The sequence below is a fragment of the Euleptes europaea genome, chromosome 2, assembly GCF_029931775.1.
Source record: "Euleptes europaea isolate rEulEur1 chromosome 2, rEulEur1.hap1, whole genome shotgun sequence".
NCBI lineage: Eukaryota > Metazoa > Chordata > Lepidosauria > Squamata > Sphaerodactylidae > Euleptes > Euleptes europaea.
This window is the reverse complement of record NC_079313.1, coordinates 10,747,677-10,769,249: the sequence shown is the minus strand read 5'-3', so window position 1 is coordinate 10,769,249 and position 21,573 is coordinate 10,747,677.

The following is a 21,573-nucleotide window of genomic DNA, read 5'->3' as shown; positions in this document are numbered from 1 at the left end:
TCGCTTTCCGAGCTATTTCGCTCCCAAGGACCTCTCACTCTCCTTCAGAGTGTTAATGGGCATTCTATTGCAGAAATAGTCCGTTGCAAGTCAGCTCTCATTAATTTTTTTTAAAGCTATTAAGCACCAGATTTTTGAATGAGGGATGGACAGGATTTCCTGCGTTCCATTTCTTTACTGCACTACAATCTCGCTCTGCCTTGCGCTCTGCTTTTTAAGCTTTCGAGTTTAACTAGGAGAATTTGCTGCAGTGTTGAGCTCCTTCCTGGCATATGTATCTTCCTCCCCCTATGCTACCACATACAAACATGCAGTCTGATACAACAAAGAGTGTTTTTTGGGTCACCGTGCATGTGCATATTGATGACAAAGAAACATTTTCTTCAAGGAGACAAAAAAAGGCATAATGAAACAGACCCTTCATGTTTCTCTTTGTGCCATGTTTCTCATTGGTGTGCGCATGGGATTTGGTGTGTTGAGGGTGCCTAATGAGAAAGGATGTTCTTATAAACTGCCTGTTCCTTTCCTGGCAACATTTGAACCAATGCGCACATGCGCTCCAACACCGTGGCAATGCGCAAGGGAAGGGGATGCTTTGACAAACTGCACATGTGCAGTGTGTCCAGAAACCAAAAATTAGAGGAAGAAGAAGAAGAAGAAGTTGGTTTTTATATGCCGATTGCCGACTTTCTCTACCACTTAAGGAAGAAACAAACTGGCTTACAATCTTCCCACAACAGACACCCTGTAAGTTAGGTGGGGCTGAGAGAGTGTGACTAGCCCAAGGCACCCAGCTGGCTTCATGTGGAGGAGTGGGGAAACAAATTCAGTTCACCAGATTAGCGTCCACCACTCATGTGGAGGAGTGGGGAATCGAACCCAGTTCTCAAGATCAGAGTCCCCCCCTCTTAACCACTATACCACGAAGAGTAGCATAGGGTTGCCAGATCCTTCTTCGCCACTGGCAGGAGGTTTTTGGGGCGGAGCCTGAAGAGGGCAGGGTTTGGGAGGGGAGGGGACTTCAATGCCATAGAGTCCAATGGCCAAGTGGCCATTTTCTCCAGGTAAACTGATCGCTATCAGCTGGAGATCAGTTGTAATAACAGGAGATCTCCAGCTAGTACCTGGAGGTTGGCAACCCCACAGTAGCAGCCACCTGCAAATTCAAGAACCGCAAATCAGGGAGAAAATTGGGTCGGGGAGGTTTTTAAAAGCATCCTGATACAGCACAGGGGACTGAAGAATGGGCAGAGGGTCATGACAACTAATTTAGGCCATGCCTTCTGTCTTGGAACCTCGTCTGTTTTATTTTCCCTTGAGTGGGAAGAAGAGAAATGCTACTTCTTTATGGAGGGGTGGGGGGAAGGTTGAAAAGAAGTAGCCATACACCTCTGGCTGCTGCTTCCTCTCCAACTGTCCGTCCCCACCCCTCCCCGGGGCAAATGCAACCCAAGCCTTAATTGCAGAAAGCACTTAGTGGCATTCGCGGGGAAGCAGGGCAAAGCGTAAACGTCTCAAGTGCCAGGGGAAACAATGGCTCCAGCCATCGAGAAAGATTCCATGGTGACAGCGAACGAGAGGAGGTGGTTGGGTGAAGAAGGGAGCCCGAGGATGCAGGGAGTGGGGAGAATGAGCCGAGCTAAACAAAAGCAAGAAAGGAGGGCACAGAGATGTCCTAGGGTGTGTGGGTGGGGGGAAGAGTTTGGAGCATTGCAGAAATGTGCTTGCTAGAATGCTCTGGCCCCAGGAGAGCTTGGCTGGAAGGGGATCAGGGACACCCTCCTGTATAGAGTTTCAGAGGATAGCTTTGTTGGTAAGAAAATAAGACAAGCCCTGCTGGACCAGACCAAGGCCCACCAAGGGCCGTAGCTCAGTGGTAGAGCATCTGCTTGGCATGCAGAAGGTCCCAGGTTCAATACCCGGCATCTCCAGTTAAAGGGACTAGGCAAATAGGTGGTGTGAAATTCCTCTGCATGAGACCCTGGAGAGCCACTGCTGGCCTGAGTAGACAATACCGACTTTGATGGACCCAGGGTCTGATTCAGTAGAAGGCAGCTTCATGTGTTCATGTGTTCAAGTCCAGCAGTCTATTCCCAGTGGCCAACCAGGGGCCTCTAGGAAGCCCACAAACAAGATGGCTGCAGCAGCATTATCCTGCCTGTGTACTACATTACCTAATATAATAGGCATGCTCCTCTGATCCTGGAGAGAATAGGTATGCATCATGCCTTGTATTCATTTTGACTAGTAGCCATGGACAGCCCTCTCCTCCATGAACATGTCCACTCCCCTCTTAAAGCCTTCCAAGTTGGCAACCATCACTGCATCCTGTGCAGTTCCGCAATTTAACGATGCATTGTGTGAAGGAATACTTCCTTTTATCTGTTTTGAATCTCTCGCCCTCCAGCTTCAGCAGATGACCCCGCATTCTGGTACTGTGAGAGAGGGAAAAAAGCTTCTCCCTGTCCACTCTCTCCATACCATGCGTCATTTTATAGACCTCTATCATATCTCCCTTCAACTGCCTTCTTTCTAAGCTAAACAGCCCTAAACAGTCTGTGGTAGAAAAGCAAGATCTGTAGCACCTTTGTGACTGACAAGGTTTTCAGGGTGTACTCTGAAACTCTTGTCAGTCTCTAAGGTGCTACCGGACTTGAATCTAGCCATCTGGAGCGGAGGATCAATCTGACCAGTTTTTGGTGGCAACGCTCATTCTCCCGAGCATCCGATGAATGCTCGGACAGGCTTCTTCCGCATCGCTTAGTTAACCATGAAGGTGCCCTAAGACTTTTCGGTTGTTTTGACAGTGTGACCCCTCTGGAGGTTCTCCAGGACAGAAACAAATCCTTCCCATTCCAGTCCAGAGAGCCAGTGCGGTGTAGTGGTTAAGAGCGGTGGACTCTAATCTGGAGAACCGGGTTGGTTTCCCCACTCCTACACACGAGCGGCGGACTCTAATCTGGTGAACCGGGTTGGTTTCCCCATTCCTACACCTGAAGCCTGCTGGGTGATCTTGGGCTAGTCACGGTTCTCTCAGAACTCTCTCAGCTCCACCTACCTCACAAGGTGCCTGATGTGGGGAGAGGATGGGAGTGTGATTGTAAGCTGCTTTGAGACTCCTTATGGTAGAGGAAAGTGGGGTATAAAAACCAACTCTTCTTCTTCTTCTTCTTCTTCTATTATTGTTTTAAAATGGCAGGTCGGTACAAAATCCAGCAGAAAAGGAGGAGGAGCCCAAAATGCGCAGCAGCCATGGCCGTCGTTTCGAGAGAAAGAAAATTTTGTCACGAACTCCTGAGTCATAATTGACGGAACCCAACGGCAGTCATAAAAATCAGTTCTTTTTTTTTAATACAGAGGGAAATGGAAATATTAGCTGAGCACCCACAGAATCATTATGAAATTGGCTGTCATCAATCACTGACAAGACAAATTATATTTCAACGACTTGGCAATGGGGGGATCTGGCGCATATCCTGGAAATGTCTATACTTCTCACAATGACAACAAATAACAATGATCTGATAATGGACTAATAATCATGAGAGAACCTTGGAACATGAACAGAGTGCTGTTCGTCGCCACGGAACATTCACCTCCGAGTCTTCATATCAGTCATCACAGTTAGTCCCCATGGTTTATCTCTTGAGTAGCCAAAGAAATAACAGGGAAGCATATGCCTCTGAGCATGTGAAAAGAACGATGCTTTTACCAGGAGCTAATGTCAAGTGGGACTGAATTCAAGGCTAAATACCTGCTTCAACACTCATCAGTTTTCCTTGCTGTTACGCTGCACCATTGGCTTTGTAGTTTCAAGGTTGCCAATACACTGTTCCTGGTGAGTGGCTGTTTCATGGGCGTCGGGGTGATGAGAAGACTGTGGCCTGGTACCAAAGGGCTGAAAAATAGTGACAGGCGTTGAAAAATGGGTCAGATGGGGAGGGGTCAGTAGTTCAGCTGTAGAGCATCTGCTTGGCATATAGAAAGTCCCAGGTTCAATCCGCAGCATCTCCAGATCAAAGGATCAGGCCATAGGTTATGTGAGGGACCGTGGCTCAGAGGCAGAACATCTGATTGGCATGCAGAAGGTCCCAGGTTCAATCCCTGGCATCTCCAGTTAAAGGCAAGTAGGTGACGTGAAAACCTCTGCCTGAGACCCTGGAAAGCCGCTGCCGGTCTGAGTAGACAGTACTGACTTTGATCTGGAGAACCGGTTTTGATTCCCCACTCCTCTACATGAGAGGTGGACGCTCATCTGGTGAACTGGATTTGTTTCCCCCACTCCCACACATGAAGCCAGCTGGGTGACCTTGGGCTAGTCACAGCTCTCTTAGAGCTCTCTCAGCCCCACCAACCTCACAGGGTGTATGTTGTGGGGAGAGGAAGGGAAGGTGATTGTAAGCCAGTTTGATTCTTCTTCTATGATGGACCAAGGGTCTGATTCAGTATAAGGCAGCTTCATGTGTTCATTACAGTTCAGAGTTCTTCTCTAGACTGCTTGTACAGCCCGCTGGCTGGGAAGCAAACAGATGGGCAACAAACTGAGAGTGTACCCACCTTGTTCCCTGAAGTCCTGAACGCTGTGCCCAAGAGACAGGGTGCAGCCTAGGAAATGTAGTCTCCATCATGGCACCTGATACCTTAATGGTGTTTAGGGGGCTCACAGAGATGGGGGGGGGGGATTCCATTGTCTTTCATAACTTGTTGGGCTTTTCTCGTTCAAGCTTCAGGTGAGTTAGTTAGCATGTGAGGGGGGGGGACACACCCCAAAAAATCTCCTTGCTTCACGATTCCTTTATTGTGGTGTTGCAAGAATCTCATTGTGATTGTACGAACGGATGTGTCAAGTTGCTTTTCCTGTGGCGTTCGACCCCTTGGCATAAAAGGCATCAGATGCAAGAAGAATCTTGAACACATGAAGCTGCCTTATACTGAATCAGATCCTCGGTCTATCAAAGTCAGTATTGCCTACTCAGACGGACTGCAGCTCTCCAGGGTCTCAGGCAAGAGGTCTTTCACATCACCTACTTGCCTAATCCCTTTAACTGGAGATGCCGGGGACTGAACCTGGGACCTTCTGCATGCCAAGCAGATGCTCTACCACTGAGCCACACACACACCCCCGTCAGAGGTCTCCTCGCTCTCCCCGCTCATTTTGCCCGTGTTTTTCTGGATGCTGTTTTAGCCAGAAAATGCCAAATCCAGGCAGGGAAACTCCTGGAGATTTGGGGATGGAGCCTGAGGAGACATTCATCTCTTCGACTACTGAGAGATTGTTGTTGTTGTTGTTGTTGTTGTTATGGCAATGCTTTAAACAATTTGCACCCGTGCGGCTCTACACATGAACACATGAAGCTGCCTTAAACTGAATCAGACCCTTGGTCCATCAAAGTCAATATTGTCTACTCAGACCGGCAGCGGCTCTCCAGGGTCTCAGGCAGAGGTCTTTCACGTCACCTACTCGGCTGGTCCCTTTAACTGGAGATGCCGGGGATTGAACCAGGGACCTTCTGCATGCCAAGCAGAGGCTCTGCCACCGAGCCACGGCCCCTCCCCTCCCTCTAACCCTGTGATTATTTTTTAAGAAATGTCCCCGCTCACATTAGAATCCAGAAAGAGCTGAGCTGCAAGCTGAGCGAATCCACGGAACAATTCAAAAACCAGGGGCAGGGGGGTGGGGATGCTGTCATTCCCTGATCGAAAGACGGCAGGACGGAGGAATTGTCAGCTGTGGCGGAGACAGAGCCGTCATGTTATCGTTTCTCAGAGGAAAGCCTAACATGAACTGCCTTGGCTGGCTTCCTTGGCTTCCCCCATTGCACACCTCCCGCCCAGGCATGCACGCTATCTCACTGACCAGATGGTGCTTCAGTGCACAGTGGATGCGCTGTGAGATTCCGGGCCTGATAAGTGGCTGCAAAGTTAGCTGCGGCCGGTGTTCTCTTACCTGTGAGGGGCGAAGGCGCAGGGCAGAACTCAGGCAAGCCATTTTGCACTCTAGGGCCCCCCGTCCAGCAGAAGTCGTATCAGGTTTACGAAACCACGAACAGAATGGATAATTTTTTTCCCCTCATGCACTCTCATTATACTAGGTACTGTAGGTGGGCTGTGGGCCTAGCACAAAAAGAAGAAGAAGAGTTGCTTTTATATGCCGACTTTCTCTGCCACTTAAGGGAGACTCAAACCGGCTTACAATCACCTTCCCTTCCCCTCCCCCCAAAGACACCCTGTGAGGTAGGTGGGGCAGAGAGAGCTCTAAGAGAGCTGTGACTAGCCCAAGGTCACCCAGCTGGCTTCGTGTGTAGGAGTGGGGGAAACAAATCCAGTTCACCAGATTAGCCTCCGCCGCTCATGTGGAGGAGTGGGGAATCAAACCGGTTCTCCAGATCAGACTCCACCACTCCAAACCACCGTTCTTAACCACTACACCACACTGGTTTTTTGGTTTTGGAACTAGAGTTGCCAGCACCGGGTTGGGAAATACCTGGAGATTTTGGGGGCGGAGACTGAGGAGGGCGGGGTTTGGAGAGGGAAGGGACTTCAATGCCATAGAGTCCAAAGGCCAAAGCAGCCATTTTCTCCAGGTGAATCAATGTCTGCCACCTGGAGATCAGTTGTAATAGCGGGAGGTCTCCAGCCACCACCTGGAGGTTGGCAACCCTATTTGGAATTCACCACCACACGATGTGGCAGAGGCCACTGGCTAAGGTTGCCATCCTCCCAGTAATTTTCTTTGTCTAAAAACAGGTCTTCAAAGTCATGCATAATTTGCAACTGAAGGGAATTGAGGGGGTGGGGGGACTTGAATCCTTACCTAGCGTGGAAGGAATTCAACATCTTACCCCTTTTGGGGAAGCATAATGCATTTTAATCCTGAAAAGGGTATTCGTTTGAAACCAGATATCATGGATGGTGATGTATGACTGCATGCATTATATTTTTGAGGAACTGAGGAAGAATTGGGCTTCATGCTCCGAAATGATCGTTTTCTCCTTCAATGCTTATTCTGCTGCTGTAAAGAAAGAAACACATCTTAAAGGACATTTCAAGTGAACTCTGCTTCAATACTTACCTGATAGAGGAAGTTGCTGTATAACTTACCTGTTTGGATATTCAATAAAAAATATGCATAAAAATACACACGTCTGTTGTTGGTGGGCATATTACCACATACTGTAAAAATATAGCCAATATAATTGGCATTACTTACAGCTATATTCCTGTATTGAATTTCTCATCTGTTGATATTTGTACAGAGGTGTCTGTTTTTTCCTTCACTACCTGGCAGTTGGCAACCCTATCTCCAGGGGAAATGATCTCTATCAGCTGAAGATCAGTTGTAATAGCAGGAGATCTCCAGTTGGTACCTGGAGGTTGGCAACCATATTAGACTGGGAGATCCAGGTTCGAATCGCCACTCCAAGTGAACATCCCTGTGTGACCTCAGACCAGTCTCTCTAAGCCTAACCTCCCTCACAGGGTTGTTGTGAGGTTAAAATGGGGGAGGGACGCATAATGTACACTGTCCTGAGCTACTTGGAAGAAAGTTGAGATGAAAATAGGGTTGGGGGGGGGGAAGAAACTGTTATGGAGACTTTTTGATCATCAAAGTCAAATGGAACTGAAGAGGATTGTGCCGAGAGGTCTTTCTTTCCACAGCCTTCCCACCAATCGTTTCAATAGATTAAATGAAGGTGTTTCCCATTGAAATGGAAATGAAAGGCAAATCGAATATCAAAATGAAAATTCTGAAAGTCAAAAAAACATCCCCACCTCCTTACCTGAATCAGGCATAAAGCCGGGGGCCTATCCCTCCCCTGCTAAAGTACATTGATGCGCAACCGCAAGAGGAAATCCGCCCAAAGAAACCTCTGTGCATAGATGCCTTTTGCTCGATTCCGGCGATCAGCTTTTATCTCCCCTTCCTTCTGTTTCTCTGGAGCGCCAGTCCAGTCCTTTGTAGGACGGCTGCGTTTTGTAGCAACCACGCACAGACGACTTTGCGCCCCACTGAACTCCACTCCAAACAGGCCCCTTTCAACGTTCAACCGGGGACATTTCAAGCGGCTTGCAGGAATGTTATCGAGAACGTCCAAAAGTATTGTCCTTTTCCCGTTTCGAACGGTGGCAGGGATCCAGTCACTTTCCGATGAAACAAAATGTCCAGATTCAGCGCCCTAATGTCTGGGCTCAAGAGTTCTTAAATCAGCACGTGTACAGGAAATTTTCGAAGAGAATCGATATGTACTGTATCCCTCACTGTTTAAGCAGCGGCATGGATTACAGATGTGTGAATTAGCCGTTTTCCGTTGCTGTGGATTTTCAAGGTTTATCGTGACAAGCGTTTTTATTGCTAGTGTTCCCCCATTCTTTTCTTTCTTTAATGTCACGGTATGCCATTTCATGACATGTTTTAGCAGTGGATGTCAGAAAAAAGTTATAAATTGCGTTTTATGGCTGCGCACATAAGAACATGTGGAGGAGTGGGGAATCAAACCCGGTTCTCCAGATTAGAGTCCACCTCTCTTAACCACTACACCATGCTGGGTAAGAACATAAGAAAAGCCATGCTGGATCAGACCAGGCCCATCAAGTCCAACAGTCTGTTCACACAGTGGCTTCAGAGCTCCAGCGTGGTGTAGTGGTTAAGAGCGGTGGACTCGAATCTGGAGAGCCAGGTTCGATCCCCCACTCCTCCACATGAAGCCTGCCGGTCACGGTTCTCTCAGAACTCTCTCAGAACTCAGCCCACGCAGAGGCAGGCAATGGCAAACCACCTCTGAACGTCTCTTGCCTTGAAAACCCTTGAAAATCAGCCACACACTCTCAAACTAACCTACCCTAGTATCAGAGGAGCACACCCATTATATTAGGTGCTGTGGAGCACATGCAAGATGCTGCTGCATTCATCTTGCTTGTGGGCTTCCTAGAGGCCCCTGGTTGGCCACTGTGTGAACAGACTGCTGGACTTGATGGACCTGGGTCTGATCCAGCAGGGCTTTTCTTATGTTCTTACCCAGCAGGGTGTAGTGGTTAAGAGTGGTGGACTATAATCTGGAGAACCGGGTTTGATTCCCCGCTCCTCTACATGAGCAGTGGACTGTAATCTGGTGAACCGGGTTGGTTTCCCCACTCCTCCACATGAAGCCTGCTGGGTGACCCTGGGCCTGTCACAGTTCTCTCCGAACTCTCTCAGCTCCTCCTACCTCACAAGGTGCCTGTAGTGGGGAGAGGAAGGGAAGGCGATTGTAAACCGGTTTGAGTCTCCTTAAAAAGGTAGAGGAAAATTAGGGTCTAAAAACCAACTCCTCTTCTTCTTCCTCGCAGGGTTGTTATGAGGATAAAATAGAGGAGAGCCTGTAGGGTTGCCAGGTCTCTCTTCACCACCGGCAGGAGGTTTTTGGGGTGGAGCCTGAGGAGGGCGGGGTTTGGAGAGCGGAGGGACTTCAATGCCACAGAGTCCGATTGCCAAAGCGTCCATTTTCTCCAGGGGAACTGATCTCTATCAGCTGGAGATCAGCTGTAATAGCAGGAGATCTCCAGCTAGTACCTGGAGGTTGGCAACCCTAAGGAGAGGGGAACAATGTAAACTGCTTGGGACTCCATCGGGGAGAAGGGAAGGGTACAAACAAAGTAAATAAATAGATTAAAATGTACCCCTAGCACTGTTTTTGCCACCCACTCCCTTTGTCCCTGGTGTCTGAAACTGCTCCGCAGCCAGGCCAACGGGCACTCACGACTGGTACCCACGCGCTCCCACGCCCTGAAGGAGACAGGCGGTGGCAGCTTCTTTCTCCAAGCCGGCTGATGGATGCGCCTTATTACAGCTCTGAAATATAATTTCCATTTACACCTCTATTTATGTTGCGGTCATAAATAACAATAGGCCTCCTAACAGCTGCCGGCTTCCACCCTCTCCTCTGATGCCATCTTTAATTGTAAACAGGGCGATCAATCTAGCAGAGAGAAAGGAGAGCCGATCGCGGAGCGGCCAAACCTCGCCCAGCGGGCCCTGCTGCAGCCCCAGAGAGATGCTGACCCATCTTTTTCTCTTCCTTTCACGCAGCAAAGTAAGAACATCAGAATCACCGTGTGTATTCTGAACCTATACATGTGTGTGTATGTGTGCGTGCAAAGTACCATCAAGTCACAGCCGACAGGGCAAACCACTAGGATTTTCAAGGCAAGAGACTAACAGAGAGCAAGCGTGGTGTAATGGTTAAGAGTGGTGGGTTCTCCTCTGGAGAACCGATTCGATTCCCTACTCCTCCACATGAGCAGCGGACTCTAATCTGCTGAACCGGGTTGGTTTCCCCTCTCTTCCACATGAGCGGCATTGAAGTCCCTCCCCTCCCCAAACCCCACCTTCCCCAGGCTCCGCTGCAAAAACCTCCCGCTGGAGGCAAAGAGGGACCTGGCAACCCTAATGATGGTAGAAGACCTTGGCATTTGTGTAGTAGGCTATGACACGGAATTGGTTGTCTGGGATCACCTGACTACGGGAAGAGGAGGATTTTGCTCTTTGGAGTTTGTAGCTCAGCTCGTACTACCTGTACCCCTATGATCCTATCGAACTGAACTGCACAGCTCCTAGATCAAGCCCCTCGATGACTTCTCATGTGTGGGGGACAGGAACAGCCTTCCCGTTGTCCAACGAGTTGCATCTAATAGCTTGACTATTAGAGCCAGCGTGGTGCAGTGGTTAAGAGCGGTGGTTTGGAGCGGTGGACTCTGATCTGGAGAACCCAGATTTGTTTCCACACTCCTACACATAAAGCCAGCTGGGTGACCTGGGGCTAGTCTCTCAGAACTCTCTCAGCCTCACCTACCTCACAAGGTGTCTATTTGTGGGGAGAGGAAGGGAAGGGGATTGTAAGCCGGTTGGATTCTCCTTAAAAGGTAGAGAAAATCGGTGTATGAAAACCAGCTCTTCTTCTAACAGAGGGGATTTGCCATCGCCTGCCTCTGCAGAAAAACCCTGGTATTCCTGGATGGTCTCCCATCCAAATACTAACCAGGGCCAACCCTGCTTAGGTTCTGAGATATGACGAGATCAGGCTCGTCATACTCCCCTTAAGGATGTTTCAGATGTTACCACTAGGGATGCACTGCTATGGTCAAAAATTATTTTTTTTAAATCCCTGTGCTGACTTTATCGTGCGGAATTTAAGAGTCAGGTGAAAAAGATTTTTAAAAGAGCAAACGCAGAGGAAAGCTGTGGCCCGTCTCACTCAAGAAACCCCTTTCTTTTTTGTGGGTGGACAGGAAATCAGACGTTTCGGGCTCAGCTATCCTGCCTCTTTTTGTTTCTTTTAAATACTGCCTGCTCTTGTAAGTGCCGAGAGCGAAGGTAATGTAGTGGTTAGAGAGCCCAACTACAATCTGGCAGAGCCAGGTTCGAATTCCCACTCTGCCATGGAAGCTTGCTGGGTGACTTTGGCCCAGTCACATGCTTTTATCCTCACAGGGTTGTTGTGAGGATAAAACAGGGGAGAGGAGAATGATGGGAGCTGCTTTGAGTCCCCACTCGGGAGAAAGGTAGGGTGTAACTGAATAACAACAACTACTACTACAACAATAGTAATAATACGAAGAAGAAGAAGAAGAGTTGGTTTTTATATGCCGACTTTCTCTACCACTTAAGGAAGAATCAAACTGGCTTACAATCGCCTTCCTTTCCCCTCCCCACAACAGACACCCTTTGAGATAGGTGGGGCTGAGAGAGCTGTGACTAGCCCAAGGTCACCCAGCTGGCTTCATGTGTATGAGTGGGGAAACAAATCCAGTTTAGCATCCGCTGCTCATGTGGAGGAGTGGGGAGTCGACCCTGGTTCTCCAGATCAGAGTCCACCACTCTAAACCACAGCTCTTAACCACTACAACCATGCTGGCTCTCAACACTTACAAGAGCAGGCAGTATTTAAAAGAAACACAAAATTTATACCCCGCCCTCCCCAGAGCGGCTCACATTAAACTCCTGCATACATTAAAATAAGAGTAAAATATTTAAAACAACAATTAAAATGGCCCTGTAAAATCCTAAATGGCATAAAACTATCCGATGCCACCACCACCACCCCGATTGTCACGTGGAGCTACAGTGGGGCGAACAGATGAATAGGCCCCCATAAATGGTAAAAGGTTCCATGGTGGGGCCATTCTTTGCAATTAAATTATAGCTGTTCTGGTGCTAGTAGCTCAAAGGAAGCGTGGTATAGTGGTTAAGAGCGGTGGTTTGGAGCGGTGGACTCTGATTTGGAGATCCCGGTTTGATTCCCCACTCCTCCACATGAGCAGCGGAGCCTAATCTGGTGAACTGGATTGGGTTCCCCACTCCTACATACGAAGCCAGCTGGGTGACCTTGGGCTAGTCACACTCTCTCAGCCTCACCTACCTCACAGGGTGTCTGTTGTGGGGAGGGGAAGGGAAGGTGATTGTAAACCAGTTTGAGTCTCCCTTAAGTGGTAGAGAAAGTCGGCATATACAAACCAACTCTTCTTCATCATCATCATCTTCTTCTTCTTCTTAATCCATAAATTGGTAGGTATTGTACTTTTGAAATCACAAATCCTCTTCCTCCTCTGTTTCCTGGCACTGGCAGAAGTATCCCTCCATAATATCCCCTCCCCACTTTGAGCCGATTAGCACTATTACATCATGGCGCCAAGGATATCTATTGCCTAATCCTAGAAATGGCGTCGATCCACAACAAAGCAACAGCGCCAATTTTTCTACAAAAAAAGTTTTTTTTTGAAGGGTGATCGAAGCAAGCAGTCCAGAGGTTAACACCTGGAACAATGCCTTCCCACGTGCACCAGGACACACACCCAGAGGCTAACATTTAATTTTTATAAGAAATAAATAATTTTTTTCAAAAAATACATAAGTGGGGGGAAAGTACAATTAATTTTTTTGCGAAAGAAATGTATATTTTTTTAGTAATTACAGTGTACATATATTGTACATATTACTGGCAGTATGCAGTAGATACTAAATGTAAATGCAGATTATTATAATTGGATTTAAAAAAAATAATTACTTTTAAATAAATGGTTGATATTTTAAAATAATTTGCTTGTACCGAACATTTTACACATTAACAGGTAGTTCAAAAGCATATTTCATGCAGTCCGCTATATTGTTTTTCAGTATGGTTGCCAGCCTCCAGGTACTATACAGAAAAACCCACGAGGGAAAAAATTATCAGTACACAACCACTAACTTATTGATTGATATATATCTATAAATCATTGATATATCATGTATATATATTGTATATATATTGATATATATATATATACAATTTTACCACTCATGAGGCACTCTCTTGATTCATACAAGTCAAACCAAATAATCCAACGTACAAAAATAATGATAGTGGGATGTTTCCAATACAGTTTGCGTAATATATAATAATATACATAACTCCTTGGCGTTTGTCAAACGTGGCGCAAAGGATCCACGCAGCCGCAGTGAATTTACCTTTCAAAAACATCCCTGGCGAATTAAATTACAATACAGTGGATTACATTATTATTTGAGATTTTGATCTGCAAAACGGCATGGGACTGTGACGACATAGGATCTCGTGAATCTCAAGGGGAATCTGTGCATATATACAGTGTCCAACAGTTTTATAAATATCTGCATTGTTATATATTATGCAAATTGTATTGGGAACAGCCCACTGTATCATTATTTTGTATGTTGGATTATTCGGTTTGAATTGTATGAAGCAAGAGAGTTCCTCATGAGTAGTAAAATTGTATATATATCAATCAATAAGTTAGTGGTTGCGTACTGATAATTTTTTCCCTCGTGGGTTTTTCTGTATAACCTCCAGGTACTCGCTGAAAATCTCCCACTGATCTCCAGCCGATAGAGATCCGTTCACCTGGAGAAAATGGCTGCTTTGGCCATTGGACTTTATGACATTGAAGTCCCTCCCCTCCCCAAACCTTGCCCTCCTCAGGCTCCGCCCCAAAAACCTGGCAAAGAGGGACCTGGCAACCCTATTTTTCAGCGTTATTTATTATATTCTTAAATATAAAGTATCCTTGAAAAATGATTTTATTTTTTAAAAATTATTAAAATAGTAATACAATGTAAATTTTAGTTGCATACAGTAATAATATTGGAACGTCTATTACATTTTCAAGCTACTAAAAGGTCATTAGGAGCCCCATGGCGCAGAGTGGTAAAGCTGCAGTACTGCAGTCGAAGCTCTGCTCACGACCTGAGTTTGATCCCGACGGAAGTCGGTTTCAGGTAGCCGGCTCAAGGTCGACTCAGCCTTCCATCCTTCCGAGGTCGGTCAAATGAGGACCCAGCTTGCTGGGGGGTAAAGGGGAGATGACTGGGGAAGGCACTGGCAAACCACCCCATAAACAAAGTCTGCCTGGTAAACGTCGGGATGTGACGTCACCCCATGGGTCAGGAATGACCCGGTGCTTGCACAGGGGACCTTTACCTTTTAAAAGGTCATTAACATTTTTAACATATTGTCTATTGTTTAAGGGGGCCCACTTCCCATCGGGCAAGCTGGCATCCTGGCCAGCCCGCCATGGTGCACACCATCCTGAGAACCCAGCAAAACAGCTGCGCAAAGACCATCTGTGCGCCACAGAGATCGCACTTCGCTTCCGCACAAAAGCCGAAAGACATGAAAACAAATCAGCCCCTCGAAGGAAAAAACGGGACCGCCACGCGGAGAACAGTGGATTGATGATGTCATGCTCTGGAAACAGCATTATAATTGTGTGTACGAATAATGGTAATTGTGCTACCTCCGACTAGCACAGGACCTGTCTGGGTCTGATAAATGCATGCATCGCCAGAAGTCAGGGCTCCTTGGCACGCATTAGCTCCGCAGCTCTCCAAGTAACAGTTGGAGCCACCAAAGGAACCAAAACTGATTTAATGAGCTATTTGAGGTTTCACCGTTAATGTCTCCGTGCGCTTAGCCACGCGTGGCTTCATCTTTGCAACGAGCAAAACGCTCCTGGCAGGATCGAACTAGGGGAGGTGGCATGTGACGTGCCGAGGGCCAGCCGTGAAAAAGGCTCATATCGAGGACATACGGAAATGAAAAAGGCACGAGAAAGGGTGACTTCTGACTCCCCGGTTCGAGCGTTGCCTTCGCTTCCTTCCAATGATGGACTGGTTTTCTGTGAACTTTGTGTGAACATGCATTTCAAAGTGTATATACAGTATTTTATGGGGAAGGCTCAGCATGAGGTTAGAAAACGACAGGAAAATAAAGAGCCCCGGGTGTAGTTCATGCAAGGGAAAAGCGATATGGGAATAGGGATTTTATTTTTATTTATTTTTTAAAGATTTTTAAAAATTTTATACTTACAAGTTACAAACGTTACACATCTAACACATACACACCATACAAACACAACACAGACTGTTATATCTTGGTCCACGTTCATTCTAGCTTAATCTTAAAAAATCTTGCACAGTCTATCTTACATCAAATATATCCGTTCTTGCACAAAATATTGCTATTCTCTTCCACCATCCTTCTTTGGCAGCATTAATTGTAAATAATATAAAATTAGGAAGCAGAGAAGAGAGACAACTTAGAAACTCACCCTTATTATTTCTAATATGATTATAAAATTAGATCTTCATGCTTTATATGACCAAGGTTATTCATGTTAAATTTTTATAGGATACCCACCAATCATAAATTGTCAATTTAATCTGTTCACTGTCTTTCATAAGTTTCTAAATTGATTTAATTTATTCATAATATTTCTTAAACAATATATAGTTTTCTATTCACTGACTATTATATAATTCCAAGCTCGGGGTTTTATAGTCCAAACACCAGGGCCTTTGGTGGAGACCAGCCGATGTCCTTCATTCCATCGGATCCATCCATGTAGGATATTTCTATCCTTCCTTTCCTCCAAGGAGTTCAGAGTGGCTCACATAGTACTCTCTCTCCCATTTTATCCTCACAACGACCCTATGAGGTAGGCTAGGCTGAGACCGACTGAGGTCATCCAGTGAGCATGGTGGCAAAGTGAGGATCCAACACTCTAATCACTAAGCAGTACTGGATCTCCCTGCTGGGACAGATCTGCCCAGCGGTCCCCTCTGCCTGCCTTCAAGTTGAACTCGAGGGATTTCTAAAATTAACTTTGTTTGCTGCAATTTTCAGTCTGTGTCCCATTATTCCCCCTCATAGGATCCAGGTCCGCACTAGCGCACATATCCATTGGTTAAAACGCTAGAGGGAAAAGAACCTTAGTGTGGTCAAAATTATCTGTACATTGCACAAGAATGCGCTGCAATTTAATGGCACAAACCAAATCTGACAATTATTATTTTTTTAAAAAGAGAAGCCAAACTCATTGGTGTCTCTCCTGATTTGGACCCCCAGACTCTGGAGAGGAGGAGGAGGAGGAGAAGAATCATAGAATCATAGAGTTGAAAGAGACCACCAGGGTCATCTAATCCAACCCCCGGAACAATACAGAAATGTCACAACTACCTCCCCCCACACACCCAGTGACCCCTACTCCATGTCCAGAAGATGGCCAAGATGCCCTCCCTCTCATGAACTGCCTACGTTCATAGAATCAGCATTGCTGACAGATGGCCATCTAGTCTCTGCTTCAAAACCTCCAGGGAAGGAGAGCTCACCACCTCCTGAGGAAGCCTGTCCACTGAGGAACCGCTCTGTTAGAAATTTCTTCCTAATGTCTAGATGGAAACTCTTTTGATTTAATTTCAACCCATTGGTTCTGGTCCGAACTTCTGGGCCAACAGAAAACAACTCGGCACCCTCCTCTATATGACAGCCCTTCAAGTACTTGAAGATGGTTATCATAGCCCCTCTCAGTCTTCTTCTCTTCAGGCTAAACATACCCAGCTCCTTCAACCTTTCCTCATAGGACTTGGTCTCCAGACCCCTCACCATCTTCGTTGCCCTCCTCTGGACACGTTCCAGCTTGTCTACATCTTTCTGAAACTGTGGTGCCTAAAACTGAACACAACACTCTAGGTGAGGTCTAACCAGAGCAGAGTAAAGTGATACCATCACTTCACGTGATCTGGACACTATACTTCAGTTGATGCAGCCCAAGATTGTATTTGCCTTTTTAGCTACTGCATCACACAGCTGACTCAGTGTGATAAAAAGAGTTGGCTTTTATACCATGCTTTTCTCTATCGCAGGGGTGGGGAAACATTTTTTCCGCCAAGGGCCATTTGGATATTTATAACATCATTCGCGGGCCATACAAAATTATCAACTTAAAAATTAGCCAACCAAGCCCCAAGCAGGCAGCAGCCCAAAATGACCCCTCCCCTAAAACAGGCAAGCGGGCAGGCATCCAACCTCTCTCCCACCTTAGCTAGATAGACAGCTAGAGACTCTGTCTCTCAGCTTTCCTATTCTAAAATGTAGTTCCCTCAATAAAGAGCAGCTTAATCTTTAGTCGGTGAGTCTGACGCTTCTCTGCACAGAAGAAGAGTTGGTTTTTATATGCCGACTTTCTCTCCCACTTAAACACTGTGTGTTTGCTATGTAGACATATTTCATTTTCTGGCAGTATTAAATAATTTGGAATTTAGTGTCACACAACATTTCCAAGAGAACAGGCAAGGATCATTAATATGTGACAACCATATGGCTGGCCAGTCAACACTTGGTGTCTTTGATAGCCTTACCCCATCTTTTCACTTGAGCCCACGGTCTGATTCCTTCATGTGTAGGGTTGCCAGTTCCCTCTTTGCCACCGGCGGGAGGCTTTTGATGTGGAGTCTGAGGAGGGAGGGATTTGGGGAGGGACTTCAATGCCGTAGAGTCCAATTGCCAAAGCAGCCATTTTCTCCAGGGGAACCGATCTCTATTGGCTGGAGATCAGTTGTAATAGCAGGAGATCGCCAGCTAGTACCTGGAGGTTGGCAACCCTACCTTGGGCTAGTCACACACTCTCAGCCCCACCTACCTCACAGGGTGTCTGTTGTGGCGAGAAAAAGGGAAGGTGATTGTAAGCTGGTTTGATTCTTCCTTAAGAGAAAGTCGGCATATAAAAACCAACTCTTCTTCTTTGTAGGTTTGTGAGCACAAATATATACCTCTTGCTCTTCTGTCTTTACCAGAAAAGGGGATGTGGCTCATTATTAGAATATCTGCTTGGCATGCAGACGGGCCCAGGTTCAGTTCCCGGCACCAGGGATATCAATCTGGGGATAGACCTTTTCTCTGCTGGTCCTGAGTGTCCTGAGAGAAATGTTGACAGGCTATGGGTGTTTTGGTTAGAGCATTGGACTATGAGCGAGAAGTCCCCGGTTCAAAACCTCTCTCTGCCAGGAAGCTTGCTGGGCAATTTTGGGGCCAGTCACTCATTCTCAACCTGGCCTACCCTATAAGGTTGCTGTGACAATAAAATGGGAAGGGGGGGAACCATGCAAGCCAACTCCTTGGAGGAAAGTTGGATAAAGATGGTGGGCCTGTAGTCCCATTTGGAATAGAAGAAGAAGAGTTGGTTTTTATATGCCGACTTTCTCTACCACTTAAGGAATCAAACCGGCTTACAATCACCTTCCCTTCCCCTGCCCACAACAGACACCCTGTGAGGTAGGTGGGGCTGAGAGAACTGTGACTAGGCCAAGGTCACCCAGCTGGCTTCGTGTGTAGGAGTGGGGAAACCCACCCATTTCACCAGATTAGCCTCCGCCGCTCGTGTGGAGGAGTGGCGGAATGAAACCCGGTTCTCCAGATCAGAATCCACCGCTCCAAACCACCAGTCTTAACCACTACACCACGCTGGCTCTCAATAGTTTCCATTTGCAGGCTTTTGCCTTTCAAAAGGCAGTAGTGTGCAGTAGGCAGAGAGTTAGACGGTTCCCTTTTTCCTAGCCCTGCTTTTATGCCTTTCACCGCGCTCCAAGATGCATACCTTCAGCCGAAGTCTTCCCTCCCCTTCACCATCTCTGTGTTTTTAAAAGGAGCAACCCGGGTTCAAATCCTGCCTCTTTCCACGGTGGCTTCGAGTGATGGTGAGCTGGCTTTTCTCCACATTTAGTCTAGATTTTAGTTTTGGATGTCAGAATGAAATCGGGGTTGGTTTTAACAGCTGCGGCTGACTGGTCGCTTTGCAAAATTAATATGCAATATAATGAGTCAAGGGAGAGTCATTTCAGAACAAATAGGTCTTAGTTTAAAATGTTTGAATCAAACACGGGCGCGTCAGGAGATGGTTTGTTTTATGCTTCCGGCGCACCCTATGCTTGCTTGGAAGTAAGTTCCCTCCCCCTGAGTTCAATGGGGTTTGCTCGCAAGTAAATGGCTGTTCCTAGGATGGGTGCCTAAACTGTTACTGGGGCATAAATCCCAAGAGATTCAATGCAATCTTACAATCTGCTCTGATGGGGATCTACTCAAAAAGGAGCTTTGCTGAAGTCTATGGGATTTTTTACCCATGTAAACATGCCCCCCCCAGCAAAGGAGTCTGCAGTCCTACTTGGGAGTAAGTTCCCTTAAGCACCCATAGAGCTTGGTTCTCAGTAAAGGTGCCTAGACTCACATTACACAATCCTAGACATGCTTAGGTTGGAATCAGCCCCATTGAAACTTTGCGGGGCTTACTCCTGAGTAAAAGGGCCCGGGCTGGATCTTTGCTAGGCATGGAGGAGTATTTCACACCCTCGGTTTAAAAAACAAACCAGGGTATCTGAGTGAGAGCTTTTAAAAATGCAAGTTCTGCAAAATGCAAGCCATATTTTAAGTTTTTTAAGTTTTAATGGGATTATATTGTTTTAAATGCAGATTTTGTGGTTGATTTTATTATTGATGTACTAATGCATCTTATATGCTGCTACCCGGCCTGAGCCTGCTTTATAAATCACTGAATAAATAAATAAATAAATTTGGGCTTTGAAAAAAAGCTACATGAGAGGGAGGGCATCTTGGTCATCTTCTGGGCATGGAGTAGGGGTCACTGGGGTGCGTGAGGGAGGGAGGTAGTTGTGAATTTCCTGCATTGTGCAGGGGGCTGATGACCCTGGTGGTCCCTTCCAACTCTATATACATGAAGCTGCCATATACTGAATCAGACCTTGGGTCCATCCAAGTCAGTATTGTCTACTCAGACTGGCAGCGGCTCTCCAGGGTCTCAAGCAGGGGTCTTTCCCATCACCCTACTTGCCTGGTCCCTTGAACTGGAGATGCCGGGGATTGAACCGGGGACCTTCTGCTTGCCAAGCAGAGGCTCCACCACTGAGCCACGGCCCCTCCCTATGAATTTACCCTATACTGAATCAGACCTTGGGTCCATCCAAGTCAGTATTGTCTACTCAGACTAGCAGCGGCTCTCCAGGGTCTCAGGCAGGGGTATTTTCCATCACCTACTTGCCTGGTCCCTTGAACTGGAGATGCCGGAGATTGAACCGGGGACCTTCTGCCTGCCAAGCAGAGGCTCCACCCCTGAGCCACGGCCCCTCCCTGCTTCTACACTCCTTTTTCCCCTGCGTTCAGACGTTCCTCCACGCCTCCCCCCGAGGCTCAGAGGGAGCCGGTGCGTGGTCTTGACTCGGGAGCAAGAGCCGCCGAGTTTCACGCTGCTCTCTCTCCCAAACGAGCCAAAACCCCCCCCCTCGACTTGGGCGTCACGTGAGAACAGCTGGGTCCTGCGTGGTGTCTTGCTTGCTTTGGAGTCTGGCTCGTTTGGCTTGCAAAAAGAGAGAGACCAGAGAATCCAGCCCTGTTTTTCCCGCGAGCCGAAGCGGGGCAGGAGCAATTGAATTGGGAGCCGCCGCACCGCGCTGGGCATTTTTGTGCAGCTCGCTTTTTTTTTGCCCGGGAGGAGAAGAAGAGCAGACCCGGAGGGGGGGGGGACAGACAATATAGCAGCGGCGAGCGCCTCCCCCTTGCCCGCCACCAGCCTTCTCTGCAAAGGAAGCCGGGCAGCTGACAAACCGGGGGGGGGGGGTCAAAAAACGCCCCCCTTAAAAAAAACACCCTTCTCTTTGCAGCAGCTGCTCTTCTCCCCCCCCCCCCTCCCTGGGCTGCAAAAGGTGCTTTGCCATCGCCTTGTGAGCCGATGCGGAGTTGCTAAGACGAGGGGAAGGGGGGGGCGCCTCTCCCCCCCCCCAACCCCGAGACGTATGCCTTTCTCTGCTGGATTTTGTGCAAATCGGATATCTGCAGATCCCTTGAATGCCAGGCGGGGACAGGTGTAAAAAAAAAAGAAGAAGAAGGGGGGGAGAAGAGGAGGAGGAGTCCGCCCCCCTTTTCCCCCCCGAAAGGCTTTGGAGAGTTTTTGGGGAAGCCGCGAACCGCAGCGAGAGGGTCGCTCTGCCCCTCCGAGAGACCCCCGCCAGCTCCCTCCAAGGTAAGAGAAATGCCATTTGTTTCTCATGCCCCGAAGAAGGTGTGTATGTGTTGGGGAGGGGGCGTTTGAACCCCTCCCCATCTCTTTGGAGCACGCAAACTTTGTAGATGTTCCGAGTTGGGGGGGACAAGTGTGTGTGTTTGGGGGGGATCTTGGAAAGAAAGCCCCTTTGCAAATATATATATATGTTATAATAATAAAGAACCACAAGACAGC